This window comes from Pteropus alecto, unplaced genomic scaffold, assembly GCF_000325575.1.
Source record: "Pteropus alecto unplaced genomic scaffold, ASM32557v1 scaffold164, whole genome shotgun sequence".
NCBI classification, from domain to species: Eukaryota; Metazoa; Chordata; class Mammalia; order Chiroptera; family Pteropodidae; genus Pteropus; species Pteropus alecto.
The window spans coordinates 1305451-1319478 of NW_006439568.1; the positions used below are offsets into that span (position 1 = coordinate 1305451).

Below are 14028 nucleotides of genomic sequence, written 5' to 3' on the forward strand. Positions count from 1 at the left end.
AACCTAGCCAAGTCTACAAAAAATAAAAATTACAGGAAAGATGATTCATTAATCAACAATTGCCCTACCAAAAAAAAAATAGAATTAGTTGTATGTATTTGGTTTGGGGAGCGGGGAATGAGTGCAGACAGCACGGCTATGGGCTGAAATGGGGTATTTTATGCCTACATGGCATGGTTTTAGCTCTACTAGGGATCTTTTAAACTTTAAAATCCAGGGAAAAAATAACTCACATCATGTCTTGATTTCTCTCAACTTTTTCTTCTTCCAGAATGAAAGTATATAATACGCTGACCCCACCTACAATTTGATTTAAAAAGTAATGGCAGCTGAAAGATACAAAGGAAAGGCACAGCCTCTAGCTCATGAGCTATGAGACCATGAGCCATTCTTTTCTGTCTTCTATATTACACGATCTTTGTCCTTTCTCTTCTTTTAACATACAACTCCTCTGTGTCTCTTTTTTTTTTTTTTTTTTACTATAAATTAAGGACCTTGGTCCCTCCCTAAAGGGTTGTCAGATCAATAGAAATGCTAGATGTTTTTTTTAAAAGTTATTACTAGTATTAAAGGAGCTGAAAGGAGTAAAAATTATGACACTGGGGGAAAAAATAAGTCACTGAAATTAGAAAAAGCCCCCAAGCTCATGAACAAACAGATTTATCTGATCATAGAACTAGTACCATATTTTTCAAACTCAATGTGAAGCTTCATTTTTTATGTGTCCTAATGAGAAAACCAGCCAGTAACAAATACAGTTGGCTCTGTGACCAGACAGTAATAGATACTGTGAACTATGTTATCTAATGTTTTATTAGCCAGCCTGTAAGCACCATCATGTTCAAAACAGTGACCCATAGTGCTGTAAGGTCCTTGTGTACATTCTGACTCATCAAAGAGAGATAATGTTAGGGTCCTATGTCATTTTAGTACAAACTATGTTTTATTTTAATGCTTTGAAAATTAGGATTTGATTTGTGATTCAGACACTGTTAACCAGAGTATATAATTAGAACAATTCTAACCATGTTGGACGATTCCAAATTTACTGAAGAATTTTGTTACCTTTTATGGAGAACAGGTTTTTTTCCCTTGTGCCAAAGAGCTGATAACCCAATTGTTATTGCCATTTCATCCACACAAAGGCCCAGCAACACAAGAAAGAAACATTTTAAGGTTTCTAATAATTAGTGGTTTTTGTGAGAAGCTGGGACAGTTCAAGAAAAGAAATGAATTGAAGGAGAGGAACAAAGCCAAAGTTCCCAGACTCTGACAACTAGGGCAAATGTAACAAGTTCACATTCATTGTGGAAAAATGTGAAGTCCTGTACTTTTTTAGAAGAAGACTTAACTACATGAAAAGAATCAGAGCCATAAGGGCCTAATGTCATTTGTGCTGGTCAGACTTTTCTGTGCTCATCTCTCCTCACCTCCATTTGAGGGTCAATGACAGACCACCAAGTAGAGAATGTTTTTAGGAATAGTACTGATAGAGGAAAACATCTGAGGTCTCAGATAGAAAAGAATTACTTCCAGGGCTTCCAAGCTCAAAGAGGCTTTTTTTATGCATTTCCAGTAGTTCATTCTTTACTCCATTCTGCCTTATCTGCAATGCCTTCTCCATACACACACACTTAGGAGGTAGGAGAGGAGAGAAGATGTATGTAGTAAGTTTTCTTCCCCCTTAAAAGATTATATTTTGTCTTTTCAGAATCTCTTTGCTTTTTCCTCTTTCAAGTATATTAAAAAATTGTTTCTTTGGTTTTTAAATCCCTTTTTGTTTAGGCTTATAGCAGCCGAGCAATCTCTAATGTTGCCTTTCTCTCATCAATGCTCTTATTTCTCTATTATGACTACTCCTACAGGCCAATAGATGTTTCTTATGTCACTCATGCTGTGGGAGACAGATTCCTCCCCATCCCAGCGTACTCCCAGACCCCATTCCTTTTAACCATCTAACTTTCCATTCATCTACCACCTATTTGAGTCAGAAGAACTTTGACACTTGGGAAATTTACATTTCTGAAATTGATGATGATAGTCAAATTTACAAGGAACCCTTTTCTGCTTTGCAGGATTTTAAAAGAGAATGTGCTTTAAAACAGGACAGATTTGAGTTCAAATACTGTGATGTTGAGCAAGTTTATTCATTTAACGATATTCATTGAACATCTTCTATGTGCCAGGCATTGTGCTGCTACACATGATGGGTAAAGTTATTTACAGGACAGACATGATCTTTTACCTCATTGAGTTTACACCCCAGCTGGGGAAACCAAAGAAAAACTTACTTTTTTTTTTTTTTCTTTACTGGATCACTGGTTTATTAGAAAACGATGTAACTAAGGAACAATAGATGGAAGAGATGCATAGGGCAAGGTGTGGGTAAAGGTCTGGGGCTTCCTTGACCTCTCAGAGCATGCCCCCCCCCAACTCTCCATGTGTTCACCAACCCAAGAAAAACTTTTAAATAAATATTTCAGATGTAGTAAATATAAAGAAGAAACACAGGAGTCTGAGGCAGAGGATCAGGGAAAACTATTTTTGTGAAATAATGTGTAAGCCAAGCCTCAAAGAATAGGTAGGAGTTAACCTAACAAAGAGGGAGCGTAAGGAAATCACTGGCTAAAGGGCAGCTCATTCCGAGACCCAAAGTCAGGAAGCAACTTGGTACAAAAGAGGAATGAGAGAAGACAGGCTAGACTGGAGCCCAACGAATGAGAAGAAAGTGGAAAGATACAAAAGTAGAGGAGCTGCCAAGGTTTTTGATAATGTTATAAAAGTATTTTGGTCTTTTCTAATAGAAATGAGTAGCCATTGAAAAAAAATTTTGTGGAGAGGGGGTGGGGGGTGGGTGGGAAGCATGATCATATCCATGTTTGAATCACTCTTGTATCTCATCACACAGTGGATTAGAAAAGTGTAGGCTAATGCCATTTTCCGTGTAAGAGATGATGGTGGCAGTCAGTGGAGAAATAGATGGATATTCAAGATAGATGTAGGAGGTAGAGTTTACAGGATTTTAGCTCCCTGGATTGTGGCATTGCAAAAGAGGAGAGTATTACTTCCAGTTTTCTGACATGAGGTACTGTTTCTTGATGTGAGAACTTTTGGAAGAGAGCCTAGCCTGGGTATGGGATAGGGTAGGGGATAGGAGTAGATCTCAAGTTCGTTTTGGAAATGTTTGATATGAGATGCTTGTGATTCATCCAAGTGCAGATGTCATGTAGGTAATTGTAAAATCAGATTTCGAGCTCGGAAGAGATGTCTAGGCTATAGATATAAGTTGAATAATAACTTATAGATGATATTTAAAGCCATGAGTATAGACAAGACCACCTAGGAAGATATTTCCAGAAGAGGGCCCAGGACGCTTCTCTGAGCCTCAGTTGTCTCATCTGTAACATGGAAGTAATGATCTGTCTGTGCAAGGACATTGAGAAGCATGCGTACATCACGTAGCCCTGTGTCCAGTTTATAGTAGTCACTCAGTCTGTGGTAATTGCTATTATTATTATGTCTGGAAAAAATCTCACAGCCTCATTCCCTGGAATGAGTTGGCACTAACTCACAGAGAGGAGCATGAAGAAGAGTGAAAGAATTCATGAAGAAATGAATATGAATCTATAGGGCTATGCCCGTAAAAACTGAAATCAAAGCATTAGCTTTTGCGACATTGTGTTAGAATTTTTTTTTCTAATTTTTATTTTCCAGAAAGCCCTTCTCTTGCAAACAAGTGCCTGTAATACTCCCACTGAAAAATCAGGGGTCTTCATTTTTTTAAAAACGGGACTTTTCTACCCAAATCACTAGTGAGGCTACCACCAGGTTCATCATCTTGGTGGGTTCTCATCATTGTTGCTGCAGTCACTGATTAATTTGTTAAGAATTATCCAAATGTTCTGTTGGTAACATTATTTTTAGGAAGGCAAAGCCTTTACATTTCCAGACAGCAGCTTCATTGTGAATGTGGGGAGACCACAGAGCTGTAACACATTGCACATGTCGACAAGGCCGTCTGGGCCTCTTGGCATTACTAACGATTATAATGATCCCACTTGGTGGAGGCAGACCCTCCCTGCAGCTGGTGTCCTTTCTGTGCATGGATGAGGTCATTTGGTGGGGAGGGGGAGAGACTGAGCCAGGAGGATGAGAGAAGAGAAGGGGAAGAAGATGTCACATCTTTGTTCTTGGTGGAAAATAGAAACATATTTGCCACATGCTTGCTTTATTTCTTTATTTTTAAGAAAAGGGAATGGAGAGGCAAGTGGATGGTGAGGAATCATAACATGGTGACAGCTTGGTTTCCCCCTAATGCTGCTAAAGCTGCCACATTTATCAGTATTCACAGTAGCAAGCTGAAGAAATCTCCAGGGCACTGATAACTCTATGTATCTAATCTCAAGAATATTTGAAAGTGGTCTGAGCAGGACATTCCAGCAATTTAGATCCCAGTAACTATTTTAGAGTTGTATAAAAGCCTAATTCTAGACAGTGCACTCCTCCTGCGTCAACTGTGTCTAAAAAAAGAGAGAATTTCAGAAATACTGTTCTTTCGGCAATGTAGTTAAAGGCATCAGATTGTTCTTCATCTGCTTCTCAGTGTCATCACCAAAAATAATTAATAGCCTTTATTTTGTTTACCAGTAGCAGTCCAACTGGCACACCGTAGGTTTATTTCTAGAGCTTATAGGCCCAAAAACTGTAACAGTGTTTGGGGTTATTGTTACAGTTGGTTGTTGTTAAGGGTTTTTTTTTTTAGGGTAGCAGTTAGTGAAAGAGAGGTCACTTTGGCATCCCAGGGAGAGATCCTACCTGAGCGTAATAGCCAGTCACAATCAACCATTTGGCCATATCTGCTCAAGGTAATAGAAGTGAGTCGACTAATGGAAATAAGGAAAATACTAAGAATGCTGTCAAAATGCCTGAACCCGTCAAGGCAAGGCCAAGTCTGATTAGCCTTTGCATCCGCAGTGCCTCAGCTAGGACCTGCCACAGAGTAAGTGCTCAGTGCGTGGTGAGTATGCAGCGACCCTGTGCTCCTGTTTCCCTTGGGTTAGGACTACTGCTGTTAGCAAGTGCAAAGGACTATGAATAATTATGTGGAGAAAAATTATATTTTCTACTAAATGCTAGAGAACGAGGCCAAAATTTTTAATAATTGATGACTCTCAACAGTGTTCCTGACTTGAGTTTTCAAGATGTGATGTAGCGAATACTGGACTGGAGGTCTAGCAAGCCACTGAAATGTCTTAACCTCGATTTCATCGTCTAAAATGCAGATAATAATACTTTCTCCACCTACTTCCTAGGGTTATTTTCAGGATTAAATCCTATTAAGGAAGTCCCATTGAAAAATAATAAGAACTATGGGGGAGTAGGATGTTGTTATTGGCTTCTTTTGAGAATACTATATCTTTAAATATTTTTAGAAGAAAAAAAGATTTTTAATTTCTCGAAAAGATTCTTCAAAAGCATCTATTGGTGCTATTATTAATTGTTATTAAGCTTTATTTATTTAAAAATAATCACAACTCTCTATTACCTTTCTGGGAAGCTTTTATGACTTAACTCCAAATTTTATGTGTTTAAAAATCAAAGTATCAGATCTTCCTTGAAAACTTTTAATAACCTCTGAAACCAGCTAGGGTTATGAAGCTACTGACTGCATATGATTAAGTGGTTACAATAAAACATTGGTATTACCATATGTAAATTCTTTCCCTGCAGTTTGTGCTTCTGCGGTGTATAAACTACAGGTGTCTGTCAGGGGACCATAGAATTTTGTCCCTGAAAAAGCACTATATGTGGTGTCAAGGACAATGTCCCAGGACTTTCTAGCTATGACCTTAATGAAATCATTTCACCTCTCTTAGCTTCAGCTTCCTTATTTCCTAACTGAGAGAGCACTTGGCGGCTCTGCGTCGGGCTTTACCGCTCTCCCCAGAAGGTGTTTGAGCAGAGGGAGTGCATTTTGGGTTGTTAGAATGACAGGGTGAGCAAAAAATGGTAGGGTGGAGGTATGCAGTTGGCCAGAGGTAAATCTGCTAAATTTCCTGCAGTGAGCAGAGCAGTCTAGTGAAAGGAATACTTGTCCCCCTACCATATGAATGTGCCCTCCTAAGAAACATTGGGCCAGAGCTACTGAGAGTGAAAGGGGACACAGTTATTAACACAGGGCTGTCTCAGGCAAACTGGGATATGTGGACCACCTAACCATAGTCGAAGGCCACTTTTGCTTGCATTGTTTTCCTGTATTCTTGCTCTATCTTTCTCCCACATGACAAGGTCTCAAGCAATGCTGAATAGACCCTCAGTGGAAGGGGGCAGACATGTTTGGACCACATACCTTCCATGGTCTCTATTTTACCAGGAAAATTACCAGGAGAGTTAAAGTTAGCTAATTTATTCATCCTTTAATTTGGTTATGCTTTAGACCGCCTCCCCCCACCCCCATTTCTCCCCTTCCCTCAGCCTCACGGTCTTGGGCACTGCCAACACTCAGGTGTGGCAGCCACCTGAAGCACTTGTTTGGGGTGCATGGGAGAAGAGAAGGAAGGGAGAGTATAGCCACTCTTCCCTGCAGCTGCAGCTAACTGAAGCAAGCTGCCGACATGACAACTCACTCCACTGCAGGGGCCACCCTGAAGCCATATTTGTGGGTGCAAAGCTGTTGTGACACATCCCACACTGGGGTATGAGGGGAGAAACTGTGCATGACAATAAAAGTGCTAAATGATTCTTTTCTTTTCTTTTTTTATTATGGTGACATTGGCTAACGGAATCCAGTAAGTTTCATGTGTACAATTTAGCAGTAAGGCATATGTATATTATACACACACACACACACATATACATATGTATATGTATATGTATATATAGATAGCATTGTGTTAGATGATTCCTAACACTACATTTTTAGACTGCCAAAATCGGAGTCAGGAATCCCTTTCACTCAGATGACACCTCCACTGAAGGAAGCAGTCAATTCTAGGTGGGCTGTATGTTTCTCAGCTCCTGTACATGGACTAAGATTGGGATTCCAGAATTTCCATCTAGCCCCAGATTTTTCTCCTAGTTAAATTTACTTTCAGGTTCTTAAATTTTATTTTACTCTTTAAATAAAATCTGTTGTACAGAATTGTATAAGGCTTGACGTGATGGTCTAGACTAATTGCTTAAATATGGACTTGGACAATTGTTGAAAAACACTTTTGTTTGTGTCATGGAATGAAAGTTACCACATACACAATAGGCTATTTTCAAACCTAAATGAGTTACATCTTAAAGAGAATAAAAGAGCATACCAAAAAAAAAAAAAAAATTCAGACATAAATTCATTAAGCCAAAAACAAAGTTGATGTCTAAATTCAACTGGGAAGAATTATAGAAATTTGCCAGACCCTTTTCTTTCCTCTTTTGTTTCTTTTACCTTCTCACCTTAGTATTTGAAGTTAAGTCCTGAGAATGTGTAGTTTCTCTACGTTATAGAAAAGAGACAAGTATAAGCCATCGTAGCAAACAAACCAATTCTTGTTTCATTTAGCACTACCTCAGAGGAATATCACCTCTTTTAAGGGACAAGCAGACCCAAGAAAGTGAGAGATTAGGCCATTGCTTTTCTAACTTTCCCATGAAGCCCTAGGGTTTTCCAGAACTGAACCGAAGATAGACGGGTTAATTTGGGAAGAGCTTTTTTAAAAAAGTTACACAGTGTTGTAAAGGAGATTAATAAGGTACTGGAGTGTCATATTTTCAAAAGGGATTCCTCTTTTTATTTATTAATGTGTTTATATTTCCCATCCAAAGAACATGTAATACAGAAGAATAGAGTAACTAGTTGAGGGAATCATGGTAATTAGAACATAAAGCCAGAGATAAGAGTGAGAAACAGAAATAAATATTATCTGGACCTTTATGGTCATTAGAAGTAAACCACAAATTTAGTTCTAAGCTTCCTAGTGGCCTAAGTGAAAAGGAACATCCCATTTATTCACCTAGACTCATCCTGTGGAATAAATTTATTAAGGGCATCATAGGGCAGTGTTCAGGTGCAAATGGTTTTTTATTGTTCATCCATTTACCAGCATTTCTTGAGTATCTTCTAATGTACTTATATTGATAGCTTGGACAATATCAGTGAAAGGTATATCTTTATTAGATTTGTGTGAAATGCTCTGTGTGAAAATGTAAAATCTCTAAAATTGATTTTAATCATGTTTTAATGCTAAAATAGAATGTTGATCTATTTATGGACAAATCCCAATTAGATCAGACATATTTGTGATTTTATTTTTTTAGAGAAACCTCTGTAAATTCTCCACCCCAGTTCTTGTTAACATATCACCTTTGGCCCTGGAAGATGTCATGTCTCTTGGAGCACAGAAGTGGCTCCTTGTGAGTGAAAGTCTTCAGAATCATAATTTAGTCCAAAGGCATCTCTGAAATGCCCTGTACCAAGCTTGTTGTTTTCAGATGTTTTAGGCAACAAGATCCCTTCTTGCAAACAATGTTATGCCCACCTTCAATATAAAAAGCATATAAGCAATATTTTATTAATGTAAATTTAGTTTTATATTGTTACATATGTACATATTATCAAGATGGTTGCTGAAACCAGTGAAATGCTTTCCATAAATCAGAAATTTGAATGCATGACAGTTGTTCTGTTTTATCCCCAGTATCTTATTTTTTTCCCACATTCTCTTTTGTTGCAGTTTTTTAAAACTCGCTTTGATACCTCAATATATGCTATGCAATTAGAGTCATCCAGAATCTTGAAAAATGAGTAGTAAATAATTTTATTTGAGTTGAATAACTAATAAAAACTAACTGTTCACATTCCTAAAAAATATATTTTATTATATATTCATTATAAATGTAATATTTAATATATTTTATATATCATCTTATAAATATATTTTATATTCAATCACATATTCATAATATGAACTATATTAAATATTTTATTTTATAATTATATATTATAACTATACATGACTATAAAATATATCGCACAGGGAGAATACACAGCTTATCAATACACCATTAAATGATCTATAGTATTATCATGACATAGGCATTTGTCACATTATTTAGGCTACCAATGGGCATCACTAGTGGTCTGAGCATTCAGCTCCCACAGAGCTGACCCTATGATACATACTTGTAATAAGCAGATATGTTCAAGCTTTGCCTGACGTGTAATTGAGAATGGACCACGTGTGCTGTAGTAGTGTGCTCCATCAGAGTTTTACATGACATCCACACTTCACAAATGAACCAGATTGATACAGAGCAACACCCTTCCTAATGAGTGGCACGTTTAAAAGAGATTTATTCATTTGCACCAGAATTGCAGGGAAAGCTTTGGGTCCAAAGTCTGGGTGGTGGTAGTGGTGGCAACCATAGTGGAATTAGTGGTGGTTGGTAGTGCTCTGTGGATGTGTGTTCGTATCCTACTAGAACTGAGTGTACGCAATTAGAGGATGGGCCTTATGGCATCATTTGTGTTACTGTGGTTTTATTAACTGAACCTCTAAGTGAGTCTCATGAAACCTCCCCTCACTTTCGCTGGACTTAGATTAGAAATCCCAGGCTGGTATGGGAAGGGAGTGTGAGACACCCATTAAGATACAAAACCAGTTCTACGGCCATGCCACCCTGTGCATGCCCAGTCTCGTCTGATCTTGGAAGCTAAGCAGGATCGGGCCTGGTTAGCACTTGGATGGGAGACCACCTGGGAATACCAGGTGCTGTAGATGGGGAAAAAAAAAAAGATAGAAAACCAAAGAGTATTACATTAAGAAACCATGAATAAATTTATGCTATGTTTCTTTCTATAACCAAATTTAAAAACATTTATATTTTAAACTTTTACAAAAGCAAAATGGAAGGCATCCCCTCCAACAATCATGTACACCTGGTGTTAGAGTGTATATTGTATAAGGAAAACTTTCTGCCTATGGAATGGGACAAAGTTATAAACAATAAATAAATTACTGTTTAATTTTGTTCTTTATATACATAAAGAACCTAAAATACCTGTAATTATATTCTTATATTCTTGTTTTTTTCACAAAAAAAAAAAAAAAACTAAGTTGGGCAAGGATAGGATGACCAGAGTTTTTTAAACCTTTAAGTTCTCCTAAATGAAATTAATTTTAGTCCAACTCTGGGATAAATGCTATGTATAACACCACTGGAGTTTGAGTTCTCCTACTCTCCATTTGGTTACCAGTCATTATTCCTCATTTGCATTCTCTCCAGAAATGAGGTTTTTCATGCTCTGTTGACAGTATGCTTCCTGTGCCTTTATCTCTCATGCCCCTACATATTGCTCCAATTTGGGGCATAATTGTAAGTCATCGTATAGTTTACCATAGCAAGTCTTCCATCCCATAAGTGGCTTGAAAAGACATAGTTTCCTAGGGCTGCCATAAAAATTACCACAAACTGTGTGGCTTATAACAATAGAAGTTTATTCTCTCACAGTTCTAGAGGATAGAAGGCTGAAATCAAGGTGCCAGCAGGGCTTTGCTTTCTCCAAAGGTTCTTGGGAAGAATCCTTCCTTGCTTCTTATAGCATCTGGTGGTTGCCAGCTGTCCTTGGCATTCCTTAGGTGGTGGAGGAAGTAACTCCAAAATCTACCTCTGTCTTCACATGGTTGTCTTCTTTCATTGTGTCTGTGTCTAAATTCCATCTTATTACAAGGACACCAATTATTGGTTGAGAGCCGACCCTCATTCAGTATGACCTCATCTTGTTTACATCTACAAAGACCCCATTTCCAAATAAAGTCACATTCACAGGTTCCCAATGAACATGATTGAAGGAGGAGGGGAGGCACACTGTTCATCCCAGTACAAGTATGAGAATCTTGTTAAATTCTCTCACTTCCCTAAGTATTTAGAGGTCTATACTTGAGCACTTTTATTGTTCTAGTCGCAAACAAAGCATACTTGGGCTTTCTATCCACTTGGGATGTAGATATTTGTTTTCACTATAATATCTCTTTCACCTGGAAATCTTTCCAAAGCCACAGAAACCCTAACTAATCAATTCTCTGGTCACTGGCATAGCATATGCTGCATCTTTATCATTTTATAAAATTGCCTCCCCATCCTCCCACTCCCCACCCCCAGCCCAGGTTTTGCTCTCCATTATTCATATGCAACTTCCTACTTGAACCAGAGTAAATAGCATGCAAGTGTTTTCAACTTTGACTCTGGCCCACACTTAACTTCTTCCTAAATGCTATACTTTGTTCTTTGTACATCTGGACACTAGGTTTAAACTTGTGTAATATCCTCAAGGCATTAACTGTGAAGAGCTACATTATCCCAGATTCTTTTACCACTTGAGGTTTCCTAGCATTCTAAAGGCTGGCCAAAGGTCAAATATTTGTGTGCTTTCAAGATAGCATGTAGTGTTTAAATTCCTTCCTTAACCAGAGTTGCAATTGTACTGACGATGGGGTCCAGGGAAAAGATTACAAACTAGCCCAGGCCCCACATTTCCTCCCCAGATATAGTTTCTTTGATCTGATGATGGTTTTTCTTTTTTTAAGAAATTGAATTAGTTACTAACAATAGCAGAATTCACAAAGAAATCCAGATATGTCTTTTCTTGAAAACTCAGAAGATTTGGCTTCCCTGGGCCCACATTTCTGCAGCTGTCCCTTCAGACAGACCTTGGGCTCTCCCCTGCACTGTTGGCCACTCTGGACTGGACCACTTCGTTTGTTTATGTTATCTGTCTGGGCCTTGTTGGCATTGGAGCTGTCCACCCCGGCCCAAGACTTAGGAATTCAATCTTAATTTTCTTCCCAATGTAGTTCAAAGAAACTGTATTGACTACACTGAGGCAAAGGAGGGCAGGTCACTGGTTTCTCGTCCCTCTGTTTAACACTTTCTTTTGGCAGATTTTCACCAGTACCTCCAAGCTCAGGGGTGAGATGCACGCCTTCAGTCACAGTACCTCTGGATTCCGTAGCCTTCTCTCCCTTTTTGTCACCATCTCTGGTGTTACAGTTGCGTTCAAATGTATATACTGGCATTTTCAAAAGTGGGAGGTAATTTCAAATTCTGTCTCATGTTTCTCTCTTAAGCTTGGATTTTATTAATCACAGCACAGGTCCTTCCAGAAACTTTTGAATGCCATTTTGTGGCTTGTGGAACCTCTTTGGGCCCTTCTGCTTCCTTCCTTCCTGCTTCCATGTTCCACTCTTTAACTCTTGGTCCATAGGATCTCAACTTCAGGTTAGAGCTACCTTTCTGGAAGCCTCTTGTCTCAGACTCCCCGTTGACACTGGTCTTATGGAACATTTCTAGTTAGCCCCTATCCCGGGTTTAAGGTCTCCCAGTTCTCCCTATCCTGTTTTTGTCAATTTCTTCTTATATTCATAGGGTTTCAGTAGAGGGTGATCACCTCAAGCCCTAACCTCAGAATCCTGAACAATGCCTTTCTAAGCTTTCCTCAGGATTATCAATAATTTTATTGATAATTGGTTCTTCATTATCTCCAATCCCATTGGCACATTTGATCCATTCAGCCTATGGAAATCATATTCACTATGTGACCCATGTGGCCATATGCCCAACTCAGGTATTCATGGGACGTATTATATATGGCACTCACCATCTGATGATGCTAGAAAACACCCTAATTTGTCTTTCCTCAAATATTCGTAAATCCTAAAGACCTCATCTTTACTTTTATTTTAAAACTTCTTGGAGTTTCTTTTTGATTATAAGAGTAACATGTTTATTGTAGAGAATGTGGAAAATACACAAAAAATGCAAAGATAAAAATAAAATTAGTCATAACTGCACCACCTAGAGATAACCACTGCTAACATGTTGATGTGTTTATTTTCACATTTCCATTTAAATCTCTTCCTTTCCCAGTCCTCAAACACCTTGAGAGAAGGGTAATTTTTGTGATTATCCTAAAAATTTAGGGGAAAAAAAAAAGTTATGTAACTCAAGAAAATTCTAGGCTTAACATTTTAGAATTTCTCAATATTGTAAACATTCTTGCTTGTTTTATGTTATTTTATCCTTTCACAATATGATGAATGTCAGGGTTTTATGACTGTTCTCACTATTGTAAACATTCTTGTTTGTTTTACGTTATTTTACCCTTTCACAATATGATGAATATTAGGTTTCTTATGACCATCTTCAAGAAGTTCAGAGAGTATCTGTACACCCCCTCATTTTTCTAATAGGATAGATTTTATCATGGGACAACCCATGGGTGCAAAGCCTGGCTTAGTTTTAGGTATTTGTTATAGACTGAATTCTATACTCCTTAACCCAAACTCATATGTTGGAATCCTCCTCCTTTCACACAGCATGATGGTATTAGGAGGTGGGGCCTTTGGGAAGCAATTAAGGTTAGATGAGGTCATGAGGGCAGAGTCCTCATGAATGAGATTAGTGTCCAAACAGGAATCCTGAGAGATTGCTTTCTCTCTCTGTTCTTTACCATGTGAGGATTTGAAAAGTTGGTAGTCTACAGTCCAGAAGATGGCTTGACCATGCTGACACCCTAATCTAAGACTTCCAGTCTCCAGAACTGAAAAATAATTTCAATTGTTTATAAGCCACTGAGTCTATGATATTCTGTTTTAGAAGCACGAACTAAGATAGCATTCTAGGAAGGACATCCTGACTGATCTGGTTGTGGACGTAAGACACAGATATAAGAAGATCATACTTGCTTACCCAAAGTAGTACGGGGGTAAAAGGTGAATGGTAGGTCATGAGTGACAACTGTGACGGACCAAGATCTTAAGCCCCAGCTTAAGAGAGGAAGAGACTAGGAATAAAGAAGAATACTATGTCGGTGCATTTTACAATACTATGAAGAGAGGAAGAGACTAGGAATAAAGAAGAATACTATGTCGGTGCATTTTACAAAAGAAAAATGTTAGGGTTCCAAGAATTATTACTGGCTGACAGTGTGGCTCTCCCTTGCACTGTGGGCTAGCTAAGTCTGAGTCTTGGCTCTGGGATTCCCTC

At 38.3% G+C, this 14028-nt stretch overlaps 1 protein-coding gene and 1 pseudogene across 3 annotated transcripts in view; both read left to right on the plus strand.

Moving 5' to 3' along the window:
* CMSS1 (cms1 ribosomal small subunit homolog (yeast)) overlaps positions 1-14028 on the plus strand; it is a 333716-nt gene that overhangs the window by 204514 nt on the left and 115174 nt on the right. The window lies entirely within an intron of this gene.
* On the plus strand, positions 9646-9764 carry LOC112483597 (annotated as a pseudogene).